This window comes from Propithecus coquereli, unplaced genomic scaffold (genome assembly GCF_000956105.1).
Source record: "Propithecus coquereli isolate 6110/MARCELLA unplaced genomic scaffold, Pcoq_1.0 Scaffold166, whole genome shotgun sequence".
NCBI classification, from domain to species: Eukaryota; Metazoa; Chordata; class Mammalia; order Primates; family Indriidae; genus Propithecus; species Propithecus coquereli.
In genome coordinates, this window is record NW_012141191.1 from 2,176,084 (window position 1) to 2,190,791 (window position 14,708).

Consider the following 14,708-nt stretch of genomic DNA (forward strand, 5'->3'; position numbering starts at 1 on the left):
TGGTTTATTTTTTATTAAATAGTATTTAATTTATACATCATGGAGTTCCTTCCACATATAAGCTCACAGTTTAAAAAGCAATGGTCTGGGCTTTAATATTATGCAATGTAAGAAATAACATTTTCTAACCAAATTGGTTTATTGTTCATTGATAATCTGTGGAGTGGAACAGCGAAAGACATTACAGATGGCTTTAAATAATTTAAGAAAATACCAATGGACATTTTGGAATATGAGCAGTGGCTGAAGCTACATCTCTGGCCAGCAAAATTAAAGCAATTAGATAGTGTCAGAAGCTAATCACTGATGAGACTGCTAGACTTTTTCAAGCTCAGAACTGGGAAATTAAATGAAGGGCTGAGAAGGATACAATATGTTTTTCTCTGAAGACTAGTTGTCTTCCTTTTGCTATGTAGTAAGAATCATGTCACATACCCTATTTTCCTTTTTACCTTGACTGCCAAGAAGTTCAGAAGTAAGATTTTGGCTCAAATTCAGGATCTTGCACGAAACCTGTATTTTCCTCTGTTAAGTCTCACCTCCCCTCCAGCCCCTTCTTCCTCATCCTGTTACTTGACTTCCCCTCTTTTAGTCTTCTGTTCATAGTTTTATTTTGTTTTTTCTTTGTTTCCATGCATCATACTGTGTATTGTTCTAGTTTTTGCAAAGTGTTTTGAGTCCTTGAAGGGACGCTATTAACTACATGGGCTCTGGAGTCAAACTGCCGGGTCCAGCTTTCAATTCTGCATCTCAAGACCTGTGTGCTCTTGGACCAACACTGAATCCATCTGTCATTCATTTTTCTCATCTATAGAATGGAGAAATAATGGTACCTGTTTCCCGGGTTATTGTGAGGATTAAATAAGGTAATAGTGTACATATTAAATGCTTTAAAAGTGGGTCTGGCACATATGAAGTGCTCAATAAATATTATTTATTAAAGAGATGGATGAGCAGACATGCTCAGAGGGAAATATAAGCAGGCGAATCTAAGAGAAAACGCTTTGTAGAAATAACAATAGATATAAATATCTTAACTTTTTAAAAAATTGACTTGATGACTGCCCTGATAGCAAAATGTGGTTCTGATAGTGATCAGCTGTAATAGCAAGTAGAAAAATCTCACAAATGTAGAAGTTGCCATCAGTGAGGGCACAAACTGCTGGCAACTAGATTTGAAATGTTTGAGTCTCCTTATAGGAAGTTACTAGATAGGCATGTGTTTTATGACTTTAGTCTCAATTAGCTCCTCTCTGAAACTATTTATTATAGGTCTGGGCCTGCTCATTCTACCACCTAATACATAGTCGAGAGATCCGGTACCAAAAAAGTTATGAATCCCATTTTCTACTCTTTTCTATGACCTCCTTCTTTTGTACTTTCCTGGCACTAAGACATCTGTGATATCTCCTCGAAGGAGTAGAGGAAAGATACATACACGTGAAATTTGTGGATTCCCTCTGTGTGAACCAGGTCCTGTTCTAGAAGCTCTACCTGCACCCTCATGCCACAGGCAGGTGTTAGTATCTCCACTTACATTCCAGGTTCAGGGGAGTTAAATGGACCTCCCAGCGCCCTATAGTTAGTAAGTGGAGGAGTTGAATTCAAACCCAGCTCTATATGGCACTAAAGTCACTCTCTTCCTGTTCTGTATCTCTCTAATCACTCTGCTGCAAAGTCTATGGACAAAGATAGAGCTACAATGCATTAATTCACTCTTGCTTAATTAGGAATCTGTAACAATGGATGTAGGGTCTGAGTTACAATTCTCTGTTGTAAATTTCCAAAGAGAGGTTTTGCTGGGCAGTTTAATATTATTGATTTCCTGGTCAAGATTGTAGTCTGAAGCTTGGGTAGGACAAAGGCAATATATGTAACCTAAACATTTGTACCCCTGTAATATGCTGAATAAAAAAATAATTAAAAATTAAAAAAGAAAGATTGTAGTCTCATGGCTACATCCTTCTAACAGTCTCTCATCCTTTACTCTTTGTGGCCCTATCCACTCTTGATTGTTCACAGCTAAGCTAATTTCTTAAAACACTCTCACATAGCAAGACATCTTTATTAGTTAAGGTACCAGTTATACTTTTTTCAAATTTCAAAATATTAATTAAGGGGGTACAAGTGTTTTTGTTACATGACATCTTGTATAATGCTTAAGTCGGGGCTTTCCGTGTGCCCATCACCAGAATAGTGTTCATTGTATCCAATAGGTAAATTTTTATCCCACAGCCCCTCCAACCCCTCTTCTTAGTTTCTCATGTCCTTTATATCACTTTGTACCTGTGCGTAACCATCTATTAGTTGCCACTTGTTAGTGAGAACGTGGTTTTCCATTTCTGGGAAACTTCACTTAGGATAATGGACTCCATTTTCATCCAAGTTGCTGCAAATGACATTATTACATTCCTTTTTATGGCTGAGTAGTACTCATGGTGTGTAGTACTCCCTATATATATACATATATATGTATATATAGTACTCCATATATATATATATATATAGTACTCCATATATGTATATATGCCATATTTTCTTTATCCTCATGAATCGAAGGGTACTTAGATTGATTGCACATCTTTGCAATTGTGAATTGTGCTGCAATAAACATTCAAGTGCAGCTGTCTTTTTGATAAAATGACTTTTTTTCCTTTGGGTAGATCCCCAATAGTGGGATTGCTGGATTGAATGGTAGGTATACATTTATTTCTTTGAGGAATCTCCATATTGTTTTCCATAGAGGTTGTACTAATTTGCAGTCCCACCAACAGTGTATAAGTGTTCCTTTCTCTCTGCATCCATGCCAGCATCTATTGTTTTTTGACTTTTTGATAATGGCCATTCTGACAAAGGTAGGGTGGTATCTCACTGTGGTTTTAATTTGTATTTCCCTGATGATTAGTGATGCTGAGCATTTTTTTCATATGTTTGTTGGCCATTTGTCTATCTTCTTTTGACAAACGTTTGTCCATGTCTTTTGCCCACTGTTTGATGGGGTTGTTATTTTCTTGCTGATGTGTTTGAGTTCTTTGTAGATTTTGGGTATCAGTCCTTTGTCAGATGTGTAGTTTGAGAATATCTTTTCCCATACCGTAGGTTGTCTATTCACTCTGTTGATTATTTCCTTTGCTGTGCAGAAGCTGTATACTTTCATAATCAAAGACCCAAAATACAATGGCTCAAAGAAGAGAGCAGTTTATTTCTCTCTTGAGTAACAGTCCAGGGCTTGCAGAAATCCTTTAAAGCAACAGTTATGGTCTTGGCATATACTGTCCAACCGTCTGTATATTTCAAGCCTATTAGTTGAGTTAGAAAAATCTCCAGGATGGAGAATGCTTCAGATACGATGAGAAAAATTAGATTTCTGTTCATACTAGCTATTGAGACAAAGATTTATATTCATATTATAAAAAAATCAATCACTACACTAAAAAAATAATTTCAGAAGTTGAATATCTCTTTTTATCCTTTTTCTTTCTCCAAACTTCATCATTTAAACAAAAGTAAATTTGTTGTTATTTGCATGGGTATCAGTTAACAGTGAATATTCAGCAACCCAGAGTTTTGCAAATGTTGTTTTTCCAAAATTTCTTGCTATGGTTTTGTGGTGTTTTGATATTTTTTTAAAAAAGAAAATGCATCTGATAAGAAATCTGGCCCAAGAGAATTTAGAGAACAAAGCTTATAGAAATTGCAATGGATTTGTTCCACAAGCTGGTGTAAAGCTAAAAGCAAAGCAAAGAGATGTTTCTCTGCTCTCAAACAGTGCTCTCTGTTTCAATCAGCAGCACATAGCTGTATAGCTGAATTTCTTGTGGCACCATGCATCATTCATGACCCGGTACGGGTAGACAGACTGCACAACAATCGATGCAGAAATCCTGCCGCACAGAAAAGTTCATCCCTAGGTTACAGACTTCTTCAGTTTTGTTTTCTGCTGATCAAGGATTTCCTTCTCCCATTTCAGAAACAAATTACTGATACATTTCCATAAGGATTCTTCACCCAGATATTTCCCCCTTGATCTGTAAGCTGACTTGGGTGATGAGAGTTTTGGCAACCCTTAAAGTGAAATATAATAATTTCATGGTCAACACTCGTTAAAATCAAAACTAGGCAAAAGAACAATAACTGAGCACATTCAATTAGTAGGCTGGTGGCTTTAAATCCATTTTTCCTTGCTCAGAATAGATTGTTCTTAAGGGAAGGGACTAAAGTGCCCTTTTAAAAAAATTTAATTCACACATTGTTTCTACCCATCCTGTCTCTCCCCCCTCATGCCGCCCTGTACTAATCCTCTTTTTTTTAGCATCTTTTTACACTTACATACACGCACAAATACGTATTCTTATCACCTTATCTTTCTTATATAACAGGTAGTACATAATATATTATATATACTGCTACCCACTTCGTTTTTCTTGTATAATATATCCTGGAGAGCTTTTGGTATGAGTACACAGACAGCTTCCTCATTCCTTTATAGAGCTGCATATTTTTCTCTTGTGCGAATGTGGCAAAGTTTATTTAACCAGTCTAAGATGTATTGTTGAGTTAAATCCTCAGCTACCCTATAAGATAGACATTACTATCCTGAATTTGTAGAGAAAACCAAAGCTCTGGGAACTTCTACAGTGCTTCCATGGTAATCTCTATTTTCCAGGGTCTGGTAGACTGGCTCATGTTTTACCACTATGATGGAAGTACTATTATAAGTTCTTAAATATTGGATATGCTTAACAGCATCTCCTTTCTCCATGTGCACACAGTAAGTTTTTTCTATGCTAGAGATTCTAAATTTCACAATATACGGGACTCATTTGATGCCTTTGAAAATGTAGATTGCTAGGTTCCGCTCTCAAACATTCTTATCGATATGTCTGGGATAAGTCATCGGAACGCCACAATACCAGATTGCCCAAGTCCAGCATGGCCATTCACATAGAATGTAACATAGAGGTCCTGTGTGGCCATCTTCATTTTTAACGTACGTCCAGATGATTTGGGGGGCAGTAGTCCCTGGGCTGCACTGTAAGACACACAGGTGTAGCTAGTCTCTAGAGGGACATACTATTGTGTCCGGCATCATTCTTGGTAGTCAGCAGCCTTCCTGGTCCCATTGCCACCTGGCTAAGTGTACTCTGGGCCAGGCTTCATTTTCCAGGGCACGTTGCATACTGGCTGTGTACAGGCTGCTTTAGACTCCAGTGGATGCAGCAGAGCATTAGGCTGAATACTTCTTGTTCCTTTGGGATTAAGAAAGAGTACAGTTCTCTGTAGCAAATTAGCATATAAATAAGTGCTGTTGGATTCCGAAATCCTGAGTGCACCAAGAATTGAAAGTATGTGCAAGAGATTTAATTAGGAAACTCAGTCTGCAAGAAGATGGAAAACAGGGAAATCTTCCAAGAGGAAGAGTTGCTTCCTGAACTTCATGAATAGTCAGGTGAGGAATCATAAGAATGGGACCATTTCCATGAAACTGAACACCATAGAAATCAGAGCTAGAAGAACCATCAGAGATCATATAACATGGGGATTCTTAACCTGGGGGCCCTACAAGAGCTCTGAGAGGTCAGTGAAGCCCTGAAATCATGAACAAAGTGCTGTGTCTAAAGAGTTTCTCATCTCCTCAAAACAATTAAGAATCACCAACATGGCATAGCACCCTGATTTTACCAATGATGAAGCAATGATCCAATGACTTATCAAGGTTACACAGTAACTACTGGCAGAGATAGGGCCAAAATATGGGGATCTTAATATCTGGTGATCAATATTTCCAAGGACTTTAAAAATAATACATGAAGGTGGCCTAGTAAGAGCCCTTGGCAATGAACATGCAGTTGACAGAACCTGCGATCTTCGAAATAGGAAATATTAACTGAGCACTTAATTTGTACTAGCCACTATTATAAGTACTTTATATATTAACTCATTTGATTTTTATAATCATCCCATGAAGTAAGTGGTATTATTATTATTGTTGTTGTTATCCTCATAATAAATAAAGTGCAAAGAGATTGTGTGCCAGGATTCAAACTCCAGAACCTATGTTCTTCATCACTATGCTATGCCATTTCTTTCTATGAATTAATGACTAATACCAACTAGGAGAATGACAAAGCTTTTACAGATCTACGTTTAGGAACACATGGGTGAAAGTAACCTTGGCTGCGCTGCACCTACGGCCGCTAACTTCTGGACTTCCACATGAGCCCTCACATGAGGAAACAACATTGATACGATTTCGATGATAAAAGACTAGATAGTAGATACTAGTGGTTATCTCTGGGTCACACAATAGTGGAACTTAATTTTTGTTTGATGCTTTGCTTTTTTCTAAATTTCCTACAAAGTACATCTGCTACTTTGGTAGTCAAAACAAAAATAAATGTTATTTTTAAATGAGGTACACAGTGCAAGAAACCTAGAAGTTTATTGCCTCCTTTTTGGTCTGAAGCCATTGAACCTCTGTAGACATTCACTGTCAGGTTTCAGGCCTCTGGGGTATAGTCTTGTCTATCTTTAGAGTGGCTTTTACAAGTAGGAGTTTCAAGGGCTGACAGAACTTCTCCAATGCTTTCACGGGTTGAAATATGGCACCAGAACACTGACCCCTAAAATCAACGGAAAGAAACAGATTTTCTGCGAACCTTTATCTGTGGAACATGAAAATGATGACCTGGTGTGGGCTGTGAATGGGTAGGTTATAGGCATTAAATTTTAGGTACAGGGAAGTGAACAAAGAGTGGACACTGTGGTGAAATTAGATGAAAAGAAGAAACAGGAGCCAAACGAGACTGACAGTTGGAAAACATTTGGGATAGACCAAATGGAAAAAGGTGGTCTGAAGAATGAATTATGTTCGGCCATGATTTCTGCAGGAGAAAAGAAAAGAGTAATTTAACATTCAACAGCCTTCATTGCTAGTCAACAATGATTTTTCAGTATATGTCTCCATATGCCAAAACTCAGAGCTGTTAGTTAGACAGCATCATGAAACGTAACCCCACTCTGCATTGAAGGCCATCTGTGCTATCATAAAACAGTATTAGCACAATTTGAAGACTGTACCCCATTTGCCAAGACCCCATTTACAACTTCAGAATCTACCATTTATGACTGGGAAGGCCTGTGTCATGCTGTTTGTTACAATTTCAAGTCTCAAGTTAGTGGGTAATTTCTTGGAAAGTCTGTACAGAATCCATTTCTTACTCTTGTATCTCTTGGTATGAAAATCAGACCAGACCTCAGTTTCTCAGGAAACTTCTTAGCATTTCTCGTGTCAAAATATGACATAGGCAAGTTTTCCAATATTTTAATAATAAAGGTCAATAAGTCGAGCCTTGTTTAGATATTATCGTCATCAAGATATAAAGCATTTAGTGAATTTTTTCAGAAGACTGAATTTATAACTGTAAGGTGTTGAGGTTTATTCTCTCTAACTTTAAACTAATGAGCAGCAGCATTTCTCACATGTGATACATTTCTGTCCCTTTTGAAACAAAGCACTCTAGATGGCTATGGGTCACCATTATGTGTACACTTGATTATTCTCGAGAAGTATTGATACATAGACAGCAGTTTTCCCCTACACTTAAGTTCCAGATGACTGTGCTGGTTCAGTTTATTGGATTTGTTGGATTTTTGATCTCTTCTCCTACTATCCCACTTCCATATGTCATTGCTTGTTTTTCCAGTGTACCAGTCTCTAGAAATGCCCAACCTCATGCGTATTGTGTTGTTTTGCTCCTACTGTAGACTTAGAGTGACAAGCAAGTGTCACAAATTAGGCTCTTTATGAAGACTGGAGTGTGTTCTTGTGAATAAAATGCATGAGTTTCAGTGTACAGACGTGTGATACAAATTTTGGTTATTTTCTTTAATCTCCTGTGTTCTAAATTGCTTTAATTAATTGAAATGATTAAATGAATGTTGTTTTAGATAAATAATATTTTTCTATGAACATCAATAGATGTTTTTAATGAGTTTACTTAACTTAATAATATGCTCTCAAAATATTTAAAACATGTTTTGGCCCCATTGTTTAGAAATGTAGGATGAATGACTGAGCCACAGAATTCTATGATTGTGATTTGACCACATTAAGCCAATCAGTAGCAGCACAGATGGTCCCTTAAGTTTCCCAGTGTTCAGAACTCTAATTCATTGATTCACTCATTAAAATGTTATTTAAGAAGGAATAATTTTGTTCTTTTATGCATAATGATTTCAATGTTAAGAGGGAACAGTCTTAACAGAAATATATGCTGAAAGAACTTTAAACCAGTTAGAGACATTTCAGCAATTTAGCATGAAGAGTCATCTTCATTTGATAGTCCTACTTGAATATGTTTTCTTTATCCATTAGCCTTGTGATTCTTAAGCGACTATCACCTTCTACAATAAAACTCAATTTTATGGCATAGTTCATTATACAGGGATTTGAATGAATTTTACTCATAAAATATCATGACACCTCTGTTATACCAATTGCTTGCATGCTCTATCACATACCTACAGTAAAGTGTGTTATGAGTAAGTAACTCTTGCTAGACATTCACCTCTAATTTACTGTGTTTAAAACTAACTTCTCCTATTATGCCTCCTAAGATGCCTACATATTAATTCTACTTTTTGAATAATTGCACTGTGCCATGACCCACCTGAGGCACTTAAGACACAATCCCAGACTGTAAGCATTTATAGGCTAAGAAGAGAATAACAATAAACCAATAAGAACACCAATAATTACTTTATTACAATTAGGATGAGACCTATGAATTAGAAGCTCAGCACTTCATGAAAATGTAGCAGCAAAACTAATTTTTAAAAAACTTCTTTTATGAGAACTCCATAGCTTAAGGATTTCTGATGCTTATTGGCTGTTCCCTCATGTTGTCTTTCATATGTATTTTTTATTTTTCCCCTTCCTATATTCCCAATATAATTTGACTTATTTCAATAAGCATGCTATGGTTCCCTTTAGTTGCAGGTGCTTCCCAGATCTCTATTTCAATGACTTTTGGCCTCTTCCACACCTTTCTTCCTATACCTCCTCTCCAGAAATGTTGCTTTGAAAGTAAAAGTCCTCTGCTCTGCAGACACTGGTGGTCGTATTTCATCAGCAGCAAGAGTAGCCAATCTTCTTACACTGCATCCTAGGCTGTCCTCAATCTACCTTTTCAACCTTATCATGCATTATTTCCCTAAACTCACCTTCCCCTCAGCCATCTTAGTCTACTCAATGTCTCCTGAATGTTCATTTATGCTCATTCTCAACTCATCAGATACGCTCTCCTGCCTCTGACCATCGAATCTCACCAATCTTCATAATTCAGGATAGATCCCTCCTGGGAAGACTTGTCCAATCCACAGAGAGTTCTGCCTTTTCTGACCTTATAATATTAATTTGCATTTGTTACTTAACAACATAGTCCTATCGTTTCATTGTATTGCAACATGTGACTACACACCTAGGCCTGACAGTTTCTAAACATCAAGGACTATGTCACTTTCAACATGCTGCACATGCCTTGAATAAAGTAGGTGCCCAGTAAATATTTATTGATTTCATAAAAGAATTCTTATTGTATTCAGCAAAAGGAGAAGACACTTTATTAATCCACATCAAGGAGCACTTCCATAGGAATAACATGGCGGGCTCCTCAGAGACACCAGGTTTGGGGGCTTTGTGGCTTTCCCAAGTGTCAGCTCATGGGACGAAGGTGAGTGCTGTGACAGGAATATAGACCTGCTTTGATAATGTAACCAGCGTGACTGGATTCCATAGACAGAAAACACTGTAGCGTTGTTTGGTTGTTACTTCAAAAAGCAAGATTTGTCTTCCATCCCTGCTCTTGTCTCATCAATATTTCATTGCCATTTTTCTCTCTTGAGACTGTAAGAGTATCTTAGTCCATTTTGTGTTGCTATAACAGAATACCACAAACTGGGTGATTTATAAGGAAAAGAAATTTATTTCTTGTAGTTCTTGAGGCTGGAAGTCCAAGGTCGAGCAGCCCACATCCGTTGAGGGCCCTCTTGCTACTTCATCTATGGCAGAGGGCAGAGGGCAGTAGAGGGTAAGACGGAAGGGGAAGAGGGCTGAATTCATCCTTTTATCAGGAACCCTCACCTGAGATAACTAATCTAGTTCCAAAATAATGGCATTAATTCATTCCTGAGGGCAGAGCCCTCATGACCTAATCGCCTCTTAAAAATCTCACCTCCCAACACTGTTGCATTGAGGATTCAGTTTCTAACACATAAACTTTGAGGGATGCACTAAATTCATAACAGTATGTATACTGAATTTCTATTTACTCACAGAAAAGTATTTAGTGAGCAAAATTAGCAATTTTAAGCATTGCTTCACTGGATGTAGTGAAGTTGGCATACAAAACATAAAATTTGTTTTTGTGTGATTTTATGCTGTGTTTGTATTGATGTTCTTGCAATTAGCAGAATATAAAGTGCAAAGATACGACTAATTTTTCTTGGTCTTGAATAATAAATTGAAACATATAAAAGAGGGCATTTAGACCATCACACTGGTTAGCTTAATACAAAGACATAAAACTGAAATGCCCTTAAGAACATCTTATTAGACTCATAAACACATCCTGCATTTTAATAAAGGGCAGATAGTTTGAAACTCTAGAGCACTAAAAAAAATGGTTTTTTGAACTCTTGAAGGTAAGATGGCATGTTCCTAGCAAATCCAGGGCAGTGGCATTGGGGATTGCAGGTGGTTGTTGAATATTTATTATGAATCTTCATTGAAAGTCACTGTATGTCTTTAAATTTTTATTACCCAGCTGTGGCTAACTGCAGACATTTCTAGACCCTAGAGGAGTAGTACAGAAACTGCACTGGCTAGAGTTCTCTGGGAATAGCAAGGCCATTCTAACCCACCTTTCTAAGCTCTTCTGTGGTCAAAGGGAAAGATTTGATTCCACAGTCACTATGGGCTTTTAGGTCAGCAGGGTCACATGCCCAGTGTCAGGGGTCCCCAAGACCCCTCTCCCCAAGGTTCAATGATTCACTCACTAGGAGGACTCACAAGACTCACACAGTCATATTCATGGCTAAGATTTATTACAGACAAAAGATACAAAGCAAAATCAGCAAATGGAAAAGATGCATGGGGTGAAGTCCAAGGAAACCAAGCACAGGCTTCTAAGAGTCCTCCCCACGGAGTCTTGTAGGATGTGCTTAATTCCTCCAGCAATAAGTAGTGACATGTGTGGAATGTCTATCAGGGAAGCTTGCTGGAGACTCAGAATCCCAATTTTTATTGGCGATTGGTCACATAGTCACTTTCTGCCCAGCACATACTAAAGTTCCAAACTCTCAGAAGGAAAGTAGGTGTTCAGTATAAACCATATTGTTTTCACAGACAGGTTAGGCACAGTGAGCCACGGTGATGTGTTCTGGAAGTGGTGGGAACCTTCCCAACGTCCAAGTTTCCTGTGCCAGCCAAGGGTCAACCTTGCAGACAGGACTTTCTGGGTATAGCAGTCTCAGTCGTGCTGTGTTGACTCTTCCAAACTGACCCAGCCTCATGTGCAACTGCATTTGGCGGCTATGAGATTGGGATGTCCAAAGCTGCCAAGTTATCTCTATCCTTTATTCATTCATTTATTCACCTAAAAGATTACGTATTTTCCATGGTCCTGCAGCAAGTGGCCTCTCTCCACCCCTCCAGCCGCATCATATGCCATTGCCCTCTTTGTTCATATTAAGTCAGGTACATTGGCCTCCCATCAGTTCCTTCACTGCTGCAGGTGGCCTCCGATTTCAGGGCCTTGCTGCACTGCACCTGGCTGAGTACTACGTGTCTTTCAGCTCTCAGCCTGGCAATCACTTATTGAGGGATACCTTTCCCTACCCTCCAGTGGAAATAAGGATCCACTTGTTACTCTCTCTCTGAGTACTCATTCGCAACATTGATGACAACAGTAATTAAATACTTATTGACACATTTCAATTTAATATTTGTCCTCATGGCTCAGTGTAAGTTTCTTAATGAGGCAAAGACCATGCCTATCTTGTTAGCAGCTGCATTCCTAGATAATTAGTGCCTGTGGTCAACTAGTATTTTTTTAATGAAAGAATACATTTCTTGCACTTTCAATGCTTTGACAAATAAGGTCTTGCCCTGTCCCTGATAAATTTGCCACATTGGACTGAAGACAGACAGGAAAACATATGATTAGGATGCATATGCTAAGGACCAAAGAGACAACAGTTGGTGCTCATGCTTGTAACATTGAATCTTACTATTAAATGGTAAGTACAATGTCTCTGCATATGGTTGCCCCCCAATAGTTACAGGGGAGCACCGGGAGTCAGACAGGCCTGGGTTTGAAACCTAGTGCTTCTACTTATTGAATGATGTTGGACCAGTTACTAAACTTCCAAGAGCCTTATTTTCCCTCTCTGTGAAGTGAGGATATTAATGCCTACCTCACGAGCTGGAAGGATGCACACAGTGCCTGGCACATGGGAAAGGCTCAGTTAATGATAGCTGTGGTCTTAGAACTCTCAACCTGGATCAGAGCTTCGAGGCTACACTGTCTTTCCTCTTACCCAATCAAGAAGTCCCTTTTTTGACTTCCCTTCACATAGCACAATTCTGATCAAAAGCTGGTTCCTGGGAGCTCATGGCTTCAAGAGGAAGCTGATTCAGCTTGAATAGTTAGCAAGCTCCTGTTTTCACTCATGCCAAGTCTGCCCTCTATAACTTCTAACCTTGGACCACAGTCCTCTTTTCTTGGGCAACACAGAACAAGTCTGATTTCTTTTCCACATTTCTGACCTTCAAATATATGAAGACGGCTGTCAGGTCACACTTAAACCTCCCTCCTCCAGACTAAGTATCTGTAACACCTTCAACCTCTCCTCACACACCATAGTTTCCAAACCCTCCTGGTTCCCAGACCCCACACGGTCTTGGTTGCTCCACTTGGGCAGTGTGTCAGTAGGGTTCTTCAGAGATACGCAACCAATAGCGTGTGTATGTGTGTGTGTGTGTGTGTGTGTGTGTGTGTGTGTGTGTGTGTGTGTGTTGTGTGAGAGATTTATTGGAAAGGATTGACTCACATTATTTATTGCAAGGGATTGGCTTATATGGGCGTTGGCAAGTCCAGAATGTGTAAAGTAGGTTCACAGGCTGGGAAATCTGGCAGGAGTTGATGCTGCAGCCTTGGGGCAGAGTTTCTTCTTCTCAGTTTTGTTCTTAAGACCTTCTCTTGATCGGATGAGGCCCACCCACATTATCAAGGGTAAACTCCTTTACTTAAAGTCAGTTAATTATAGATGTTAATCACATTTGCAAAATACCTTCATAGCAAGGGCAAAACTAACATGATTTCAATAACTGGGTCCTATGGCCCAGCCAAATTGACATAATATTAACTGTCACAGGCACTATTTTTAAACTATGGTACTCAGAACTAAACATGAAACATTTGCTCTGACCAGGATCCAACCCAGGTAGGCTGTTAGCTCTTTTGATCTGGAAACTACTTTAGTATGAATATGGGCTGAGGTTTTATTAACTTTTTAAAAATAGCAGACCACCCCAACTTACTTGAACTGAGCATATATACTATCCTTGCAAGCAGGAGGCCTGGAACCTGCTAGAGAAGCCCAGGTGGGAGGGTGCCTGCCAACAAGGGAAAACTCCAGATTGGAGGGAGGGGTAGGAAAAGGGATAGATGCCGTCAAGAAGCCTTGGAGGGAGAGGATATTGTTGTCTTTGACACATTTCTTCTTTGTTTTCAGTAGCCTTTAACATAGCTTTTCCCCTCCAGCCCTTCTCTTCAAAAGTCCCTAACTGCCACCTATAGCCACTAGCATAGTACTAACCAATGGTGACTGGTAAAAGAAAAACTTTAGACAAATTAAATTTATATAGTTTATTTGAGCAAAGAACGATTCACGAATGAGGCAACACCTTGAACCAGTGGAGGTGCAGAGAGCTCCACCCAGCAGTGTGAACAGGAAGCTTCTCTATTCTGGACCCAGAAGCCAAGTAGCTAAATCACCTGATTGGCCACAGCTGGGCGTCTGCCTCATTTGGGCGTGGTGTGCTGGGCTGAAACTTGGCTGTTTGTTATACTCCTAAATGAGGTTTTGGTTTGTTCACATACTAAGTTACTATGTTGTAGTTTTCTACATAAGGACACAAGGTATGAAGGCAGCCTCAAGCCAAATTTAAGTTAATTAAATATGACTTTGGGTGTTATGTCTCCTACGGATTATTTACAGTCTAATGTGACTCTAGAAATTTGAAAAACATGCCAAAGAAATGCATTTATTGCAGCAGAACTTCTGACTCCACAGACAGGCAGGGAGGGAGATATTTTTGGAAACTGGCACAGGAGTCATCAGGTGGACCAGCTGTGTCCTACTCTCCATTTCTGAAATCTGTCCACTGTCTCCGTCAAGAGCTGGCTGACTTCACCAGGTACGGCATCCGCTTGATTAGCCTCCAAGGCCAGCCCTCCTGCATATGTTCAGCTGTGCAGCCTTTGCCCCAGTTTGATTTCCTAATTCCCATATTAATATCAAGAGGGCCTGAGCAGCTGAAGTGTCAGCAGGAGAAAACAAGAGAATGGAGCGTGTCACTGCAAGATAGTGGAAGGCTGTAATACCCATCAGTCAAAGCTACAGATTTCGAGCTACTGCCAAGT

The 14,708-nt window shown here is 39.1% G+C and overlaps 1 pseudogene; it reads left to right on the forward strand.

The window, feature by feature from the left end:
* The first annotated feature begins 9,662 nt into the window (after positions 1-9,662).
* LOC105808030 overlaps positions 9,663-14,708 on the forward strand; it is a 35,292-nt pseudogene continuing 30,246 nt past the window's right edge.